Source organism: Octodon degus, unplaced genomic scaffold, assembly GCF_000260255.1.
Source record: "Octodon degus isolate 3935 unplaced genomic scaffold, OctDeg1.0 scaffold00221, whole genome shotgun sequence".
In the NCBI taxonomy this organism is placed as follows: Eukaryota; Metazoa; Chordata; class Mammalia; order Rodentia; family Octodontidae; genus Octodon; species Octodon degus.
The window spans coordinates 3,690,848-3,699,374 of record NW_004524797.1 but is presented as its reverse complement, the minus strand read 5'-3'; the positions used below and the strand labels follow the sequence as shown (position 1 = coordinate 3,699,374).

At 40.7% G+C, this 8,527-nt stretch overlaps 2 pseudogenes across 1 annotated transcript; both read left to right on the top strand.

Annotated features, from left to right (window-relative positions):
- Nucleotides 1-736: 736 nt before the first annotated feature.
- On the top strand, nt 737-1,712 carry LOC101579665 (annotated as a pseudogene). The gene has a single exon (XR_192855.3). The product of XR_192855.3 is annotated as a ubiquitin thioesterase OTUB1 pseudogene (transcript).
- A 3,102-nt stretch (nt 1,713-4,814) lies between these two features.
- LOC101590300 lies at nt 4,815-5,460 on the top strand (annotated as a pseudogene).
- The last annotated feature ends 3,067 nt before the right edge of the window (nt 5,461-8,527 follow it).

Below are 8,527 nucleotides of genomic sequence, written 5' to 3'. Positions count from 1 at the left end.
ATTTATTTAAATATATGTTAATTTTAATAAATGTAAGCAATGAACATGCTTTTCCAAAAACATATAATAAAGAAATGAAAAATAAAATCAACCATGATCCTACAAGACTCCTAAACAACTCAGCTGGATGTGGCAGCACACACCTGTAATCCATCTCCCCCTAGCTCCATATAACATACAACTGGTGGTTTGAACTAAGCCATAATGAAAATTTGATATCACAAATAGAAGAAAGGTGAGCAAATCAGGGTTTGGTTCATGAAAGTTAATATTTGTTAACTTTCAAGACTTAAGGAGCTAATGGAAAACGGAGTTTGGTAGTACTGTCCTGTGATCCCAAGTACTAAGGGAGGCTGAAGCCAACTTGGACAATCTAGCAAGGCTCTGTCTTAAAACAAAATACAAAGTGTTGAGGATGTTGCTTAGCACTTACTTGGCATCTGTGAGGCCCTCAGTTGAACCCCCATTACTACAGAAATCAAAATATAACCAACTTAGTTAGACGGAAGATATACCATGAACAAGTAAGTTTGAGAGTAGAAGGGTGGGAAAATTACATAGGCCATGCAGACACCAACCAGAAGACAGCTGGTGGATCATCACTACATTACCAAGCAAGCTTTTAAAGACAAGAGGCATTTACAAGCATATTGTAAGATGGAAGAGAAAACTTGAAGGGAAAATACAATAGAAAATACAGAAGAAAAAAAAAAAAAACGGCAGAGGCTGTTTAAAGATGGCGGCGGAGGAACCTCAGCAGCAGAAGCAGGAGCCGCTGGGCAGCTTAACTGTCTTACGAAGGTGTTAACTGTCTGGCTTACGATGAAGCTATCATGGCTCAGCAGGACCGAATTCAGCAAGAGATTGCTGTGCAGAACCCTCTGGTGTCAGAGCGGCTGGAGCTCTCAGTCCTGTACAAGGAGTATGCTGAGGACGACAACATCTACCAACAGAAGATCAAGGACCTCCACAAAAAGTACTCATACATCCGAAAGACCAGGCCTGATGGAAACTGCTTCTACCGAGCTTTTGGATTCTCCCACTTGGAGGCGCTGCTGGATGACAGCAAGGAGTTACAGCGGTTCAAGGCTGTGTCTGCCAAGAGCAAAGAGGACTTGGTGTCCCAGGGCTTCACTGAGTTCACCATTGAGGATTTCCACAATACGTTCATGGACCTGATTGAGCAGGTGGAGAAGCAGACTTCTGTAGCCGACCTGCTGGCCTCCTTCAATGACCAGAGCACTTCGGACTACCTGGTGGTGTACCTGCGGCTCCTCACCTCGGGCTACCTGCAGCGTGAGAGCAAGTTCTTCGAGCACTTCATCGAGGGTGGGTGGACTGTCAAAGAGTTCTGTCAGCAGGAAGTGGAGCCCATGTGCAAGGAGAGTGACCATATCCACATTATCACGCTGGCCCAGGCCCTCAGCGTGTCCATCCAGGTGGAGTACATGGACCGCGGTGAGGGCGGCACCACCAACCCACACGTCTTCCCTGAGGGCTCTGAGCCCAAGGTCTACCTTCTCTACCGGCCAGGACACTACGATATCCTCTACAAATAAGGCTGACCGGCTGCTGCTGTGTCCCCGCCTGTCTTCCCTCTGCCAGGCGCTAGACATGTACAGAGGTTTTTTGTGGTTGTAAATGGTCATATTCACTCCCCCTTTTCCTGTCACATAACCTTCCATGTTTTATTAAAGGGGAAGCCGGTAGTGAAAAAAAAAAAAAAAAAAAAAACGGCAGAATAAGTAATACAGAAATTGTGTCATGGTTGACCATTTTACCATCATCTCTGAATAAGTGATAAAAATGAAAACAAAGGGGCTGGGGAGATGGCTCAGTAGAATAAGTGCTTCCCTGGCAAGCACAAGGACCTGAGTTCAATCCCCAGAAAAAAAAAAAAAAAAAAAAAAAGCTAAGAACATGGTTTTGAACAAGATTTTAAAACTTACCTGATAAGGGCTGGCGAGATAGTTCAGCAGTCTAAATCACCTGCTTAGGCAACCTTAAGCAAGTACTCAGGGACTACGGTTCAATCCCTGCCACCGCATGCCATGCCAGCCCTGCCCCCAGGGTGGGCTGAACCAGCCATAAATAAATAAGTAAATGAATACCTGATGAACAGATACAAAACAATGTGCCTACAATCAAGTAGTATCAAATAAACACTTTTCAAGTACCACAAAACACTTACTAAATTAACCAAAATCTCAACCAAAAGTCAAGTTGCAACAAATTTCAAAGGATTTAAATAATACAATCTGTTTCTTCACTAATCACAGTGCAATTAGGTAGTAATCCAAAACAGAAAACAATTTAAAATCTGCCCCATAACTCAAAGACAATGATAAAAATGAAAAATATTTCAAATGACCAAAGTATTTTTAAAAGGACTTAGCCATTTTTGTAGATGAATGACAAAAGCCACACTTAGAAGGACATGTATGGTCTTAAAAATACATATTAGGAAACGAAGAAAAAAACTAAATATCAATAATTCCAGCCTCGTTCTAAGCAGTTAAACTGAAAGAAAATAGAAAAGAGAAAGCAATAAAGATGAATCTGAAATTAATGAATAAAACACAAATATGAAATAATTAGCAAAGCAAAAAAGTGGTTCTTCAAAAGGCCTAATAAAATTAATGCCCTTTCAGACTAAGAAAAATGACAAGAAAAAGAAATTTAAAAATAAAATCAACTAAAGTTTCTAGAAATGTTCAAATATAAAGGGGTTTTGTTTACAACTTTATGCCAACTAATTTGACAATGATAAATGAAATAGACTAATTCTTAGAAAATGTAACAACAACAGTATCAGTAAAATGGTGTCTTATTTACTTTTCTCTTGTTACTGGGACAAAATACATGACATCCACAGTCAAGGAAGAAGAGGTTTATTTAGCTCACAGTTAGTGGGGGTTTCAGTCCATAATCAACTGGCTTCAAGGCAAGGGGGCACATGGCAGAGGGCAGCAGTTCATACAGATGGAAAACAGCAAACATGACAACAGCAAAAGGCAGGAGCAGCAAGAGCAAGGCTCTTTCCCTTCCTTGTATCATGTGCAGGCTGCCTGCCCCAGGGCAAGTAGAGGCTCTGGGGGAACATCTAGCCACAAAACATAACAAACCAAAAATTTGAACAGACCTGTGTATGGCCTGACTTCTTTTCACATAGTGATATATTATAAACATTTACTTCTACTATTAAATGTATTTCTTCAGTTGATAGAGGTGAGACTGAGACTGTATTTAAACATTGTTAGTATTTATCTGTATGACCTCTGACATTACATAAACCATCTTCATCAGATAAAGAGAGATGATTGGATCATGGGGACACAATACTCATCCATGGATTCATCAGCTGACATTCACAGCTGATGGACTGTTACGACATACGTCCTGGTGAGGAGGTAGGTAGGTAGCTGGGGCGGGCTTTAGAGGGCATCTCTGGCTGCTGCTCTTTCCTGTGCTGTTTCTAGCTGTTATGCACTGAGCAGCTCTGTTCTAACACACCCTTCCACCCTGATGAGTCTGCGCTGGAGCCTGTCGCTCATGAATCTCTGAACCTCCAGGCAAGTGAAACTTCCCTTTTTAAAATGTTGGTCTCCACTCTCTCAGGCTTTCACAGAGAGCACATTGGCCAAGCAATGGCCATGACTCATCTGCATGGCTGCACTGACAAAGGTTCTACAATCTGAGGTACAGGATCTCGGGATAAATCCTGAGGGCATTTCACTGACCTTCTCAGACCAAAAAGCTACAACTCTTGTTGCATAGGTCCTGCTTTACCTTGGTCTTAAGCATCCAGTAGAAAAGTATGAAGACGAAATATAGGAAGTAAAGTCATGTTGTTATGTTGAGCTGTGGGGGACTCAGGTCAATAATTTCTGACATTGCCAGTTAAACAGAAGACCCAATGCTATTATGGGCTACTGGATTCTTTTAGAATATTTTGCTGAGTTTACACACCTATAATATTCAATAACAGAACTTACAAAAATTGGGGTATACAGATGAATGTCCATTTTGTACCTGTTATATAGTTGCATTCTCTCAATGAATAGAATGATTTGTTCTAATGGTGTTTGTAAATAGGATCTCAAGTCCGCATCTTGTACAGCAATTAACCACTAAGAAGAATATATGCAGTGTGTTATTTGTTGAATCTGTACTTCCGATTTGATTTGAAACTGTCTCATTGCTATCTGTTTATCAATAAAATTTTGAAAAAAAATTAAAAATAATATGTTGGTCTCAGCTGTTTTGGTCATGCCAACAAAGAGTTAACTAAGACACCTTCTGTGCTGTAATATTTTAATCTACTGATCTCATAAGTGGAATATTACCTTTGCTTAGTGCAGTGCCCTGGGGAATAAATGATAAGGATAAATGACAAGGATAACAATGAGTAAATTAAATTAACAAGCAACTATTTTTCCCTCTTATATATGCCATAACATTTATTCATCTGACTTTACACTTATTTTTAATTTGCTTGTGGAATTCATAGATTAGATGAAGTTCATGTTACTGGGCAATGAGGAGCATACCTATAATCCCAGCACTCAAGAGGCTGAGGCAGAAGGATCACTGAGAGTCCAAGACCAGCTTGGTCTACAAAGTGAGCTCTAGGTCAGTCTGAACTGCATAGAGTCCCTGTCTCAAAAAGACAAAATAAAAAATAAAAGAGATTCATGTTAAATGAGGCTAAAATGTCCCTCAGAGTGGCAGAATCAGGGAAATGGGCTCCTGGCTCTGTGTAGGCCTCTAAACAGGCAAATCCAGTGCATACCTGAACCTCCAGAACTGCCACCATGGCAGTGGGCAAGAGCAGCAAGATGCAGCATATTAATTACGGGATGAGGCATGTCCTGCAAGACAGCTGGATCTTCATCAGTACCTTCCAGGCTTTCGTAAGTATATGAGCTCAATCCTCTGTGACTGTGGTGAATTCAGGAAGAGCAAGCCAAAGAACTCTAAGCAAACAGAAAGGGAAGAGAAATGAGTCCTTGGTCTGGTGCTGCTGCAAGGGGAGAACTTGGTCTCTCTTGACAGTGGAAGCACCTCCTCCCAAAGATACTGGCATTGCCTGAGTGCCACTTGCTGGAGCTGCTGGGGGCCCAGGAATCAGCCGGACTGTGGATAGAGGAATCCCACCTGGGTTCCCATGCCACAGGCTCCTGCAGGATTTTCTGGGCCAGTCTGTGGGGTTGGTGGGCCATCCCAACAGGTGATGACCCCACAAGGAAGAGGCACTGGTGCAGCTGCTGCCACAGCTAGTATTACAGGGGTCCCCAACCAGTACCACTTGGTGGTGGGGGTCCTCCTAGCTGGTGGCCCACCTATGGGCCTCTAGGAATGATAGGCCCTCCTCCTGGCATGCGACCACCCATGGGTCCCCCAATGGGGAACCCTCCTGGAAGAGGGACTCCTATGGGCATGCCCCCTCCAGGTAGGTGAGCCCTTCTTTGACCTTGGCCAGAGTTACGGAAGTAGCTCCATGGAAGCATGGGCCCGATTTGCCAAGCCACGTTGCCACAGACCTGTTCGTTTGTTATGCTGTTGTTTGTGGAGTCTCACCAGATTGTCTTGTTTCCCTTATAAGGCCCCCTCCCATGGGAATGTGCCCACCAAGACCCTAGACTCATCTTGACCCTCCTTTCCTCAATGCCTGTTTCCTGTGAGGTTGTACATAGTCTTTTTATTTCCTTGTGGCCTATGAAATTGATTTATAATAAACTTGTAAGAGAACATTATAAAAATAAAGAATGGCAGAGTCAACTTACACTTCTACAAATAGCATTTTCCTAAACTGTTGCCTACCTGAATATTCTTTTTCTTTTCTTGTGATAAAGCTTTAATTTTTTAAAATTTTTTGTATATGTTTGTAGTACATAATGATTATATTCATCATGGGGAGTTAGCACATGTACATAACATATCTGAATTCTTTTCTACTTCTTTTTCATTTTTGCCAGTTTGATAAGACAAAGTCATAGATCAATGTTACATTTATTTTGCAGTTTATCAATCATTTAGTACATGTGAACATTCACTAGATCTACTGATCTGTAGCTGTCCTTTCCTACATTTTTTCATCCATTTTACTGAAAAAGATGAGAGGAAAGCTGGTGCAAATCACCAGAGCCTATAGTACAATTCCAAAGCAAATCCCAAGTCTTCCCTTTCTGAGGACCTAAAATTTTTTGCAAGACAGTCATTTTTCCACCCAACTTTCTTCTGTGACACTGAATTTCTCAGACTGATTTGTAAGCACTCCTTATTGGGTTCTCTGTTGTTTGCCTTTTAGCTCTATTTAGGATGATTCACTTACTTTTATTCTCACTTAAAGGTAAAACCAGAGATGAAGGCTTCTAATAGGAAATTTTGGTCATATAATATAGGTTCTTCCAAGAAGATATTTCACTACCATCTTTTCTAAACTTTCCCATCTACAGTTTATTCTTCATCCTATCTTATTTTTCAATTTCTCCTTGTATTTTATACATAAATACAAGGAGAAATCAAAAAGTACTGTGAATATTTGATTTTAAAAAAATTACAGTCATTGACACAGTGCCATTAAATTTTCCTGAGAACACAGCTCCTAGTTCAAGCATACATCCTGTCATTCTTGCAGCTTTTTGGAGCAGTTCTGGAAGTCCCATTTCATGAGTGTCTTTACAAGGTGTGAATAAAAATAAAATGCAGTGAATGCTGCTACTGACAGGCATCCAACAGAAAGGCGGGCTTGTAAGAATATTATGGTATGTCTTGATCCATGTTATTCACTAGCTCTGACACCATACAACTTCTGGCTCTTACCCAACATCAAATGGCATGAAAAGTAAATGCTTCAGATAGGTTCACAACAGCACAACTGAAAACATTAATAAAAAGGACTCCAGAATTGCTTCAGAAGTGGTTAGAATGGTGCATTAAGTGCTCTAAGCAAGGGGAGTATATTTGAAGGGGAATTAATGGCAATGTGTCTTTCTCTGTAATAATTTTTCTTTTTCTTTGTGGCAGAATCAGGGATTGAACTCAGGCCCTTGTGCTTGCCAGGCAAGTGCTTATTCTACTGAGCCATCTCCCCAGCTCCTTAAATTTTTTAAATTTAAATGTAGTATTTTTCAGTCATACCTCATATGTAGCAAAAAACAAATCAGGACAACACAATTACTAATTCACAATATCTATTGGGTTTTAGGTCTTTAATAATTATAAACTGTTCGAGAAATGACGTTCTAAAACCATTCTGTGAAGATATTTGCAACTAGAGTAGCTTTCCCTTTCCACTTGCAAAAGAAAAAATAATGGGAGTAAGAAAGAAATATAAGTTTTAAAAGGCAAAAATTACACATGTCCACTTTATTGGATATAGTTGGAATTATACTGCACAATTATCATTTTTTTACTTTATCAAATACTGTTTTCACATATCAAGTGTAATTTTATGATGCTTAGAACTCAAAAAACGAGATCATTTGAATCCAAGGCTGTAGACAGCACCAGCTATAACCAACAGAGTTTTGCCTGATCTCCAGGGTCTAACATGTCATCACAACAGGCTTCCCTGAGCTGTTTTTCAGGGAGTAGAAATTACTTCCAGGATTAACATTTAAGCCACCTGAGTGCATTTATTTGAACTAAGAACCACCCATACTTTCTTATCAAATTAAGGTCTTGTGAAATGGCTAGAGAGACAGGATGAAGCGGAGGCCCAGAATAAGACCCCTAGGAATGCGCAATCTAACAAGCTGGTCCTTGGCACTGACTAAACCAAGGTACTTCCTAAACACTTACATGCCATGTTTTGCAAGGAAAGTTATTTTTGCCAACTTGGTATGATTCTAATTTTGATTCATACTATTTACAAAACTGATATTTCATACCCTCTCTTGTGATGAGGTAAAAATTCATGTCAAAAAGATTGAACTGTGCACCACCCAAGATATGATGGAAAGGGATGAGAGCTTAGAAGAGCAAAGTGGACCCAGTCCTAGCCCAGGTCCGGCACAACTCAGGCCTGGCATACACGCCTGAGGTGTAATCCTGCAGCTGCATTCCCTGCAGGGGAGAGTGTAGAGGATAGATCCAACCAGCTAGTCCAGGAGCAGAACATCTCGCCACAGGGGCACAACAGGTTCACCCTTAAGGGCAGCAGCGGGAAGGATTGAACATAGCAGCCAGACCCAAGCCAAATGCAACTGGATAAGTCCAAACTTTGTAGAGCTGCACCTGAACTTCAGTACGTGTGGAGGTTATAACTACAGAAAAGATCTACAACAAAGGTCAGAAGACAGTGCTACACAAAATGACAAGAAGGAACAAAATTCAACCTCAGAACCCAAGCCCACCTGTAACAAGTACAGAGGACACTAACACAGAAAAAATGGGAAATCACACAGCTGAAAGCAATGAATCAGCAGCTTCTGAAATAAAGAAACAGCTGCAGAAAGATATAGAAGACATCAGATTGGAAATGAGAAAACAAATCCTTGAATTAATAACATCTGAACTACAG